General features: G+C 41.9%; 1 non-coding gene across 1 annotated transcript; it reads right to left on the bottom strand.

Moving 5' to 3' along the window:
• Positions 1-190: 190 nt before the first annotated feature.
• Positions 191-262, bottom strand: trnaa-ugc (transfer RNA alanine (anticodon UGC)). Its single transcript has one exon. It is a non-coding gene; the product is annotated as a tRNA-Ala (tRNA).
• Between the last annotated feature and the right edge of the window lie 91 nt (positions 263-353).

Here is a 353-nt window from a genome sequence, read left to right as displayed (position 1 = left end):
GGACCTCATAAATGCAAAGCATGCACTCTACCACTGAGCTACATCCCCAGATGTGAAGACCTATTCTACCACTGACATACAACAAGTTCTTTCTGCTATTGTAGGCTTACCAATGCTATTAATTCCAGATGTGGTAATGCTACAAGACCAAATTAAATCCGTTTAGCTGAAATTAAAATTTTACAGTCTGTGGAGATGCTGGGGATTGAACCCAGGACCTCACACATGCAAAACATGCGCTCTACCACTGAGCTACATCCCCAGTTGGAAGGACCTTTTCTATCACTGACATACAAGAAGTTCTTTCCACAACTGTAGGCTTACCAATGCTATTAATTCCAGATGTGGTAACG

Source organism: Sinocyclocheilus rhinocerous, unplaced genomic scaffold (assembly GCF_001515625.1).
Source record: "Sinocyclocheilus rhinocerous isolate Xijiao unplaced genomic scaffold, SAMN03320098_v1.1 scaffold24342, whole genome shotgun sequence".
Lineage (NCBI taxonomy): Eukaryota > Metazoa > Chordata > Actinopteri > Cypriniformes > Cyprinidae > Sinocyclocheilus > Sinocyclocheilus rhinocerous.
Note: the sequence above shows the minus strand (reverse complement) of the source record. Positions and strands in the feature narration are given on the sequence as shown.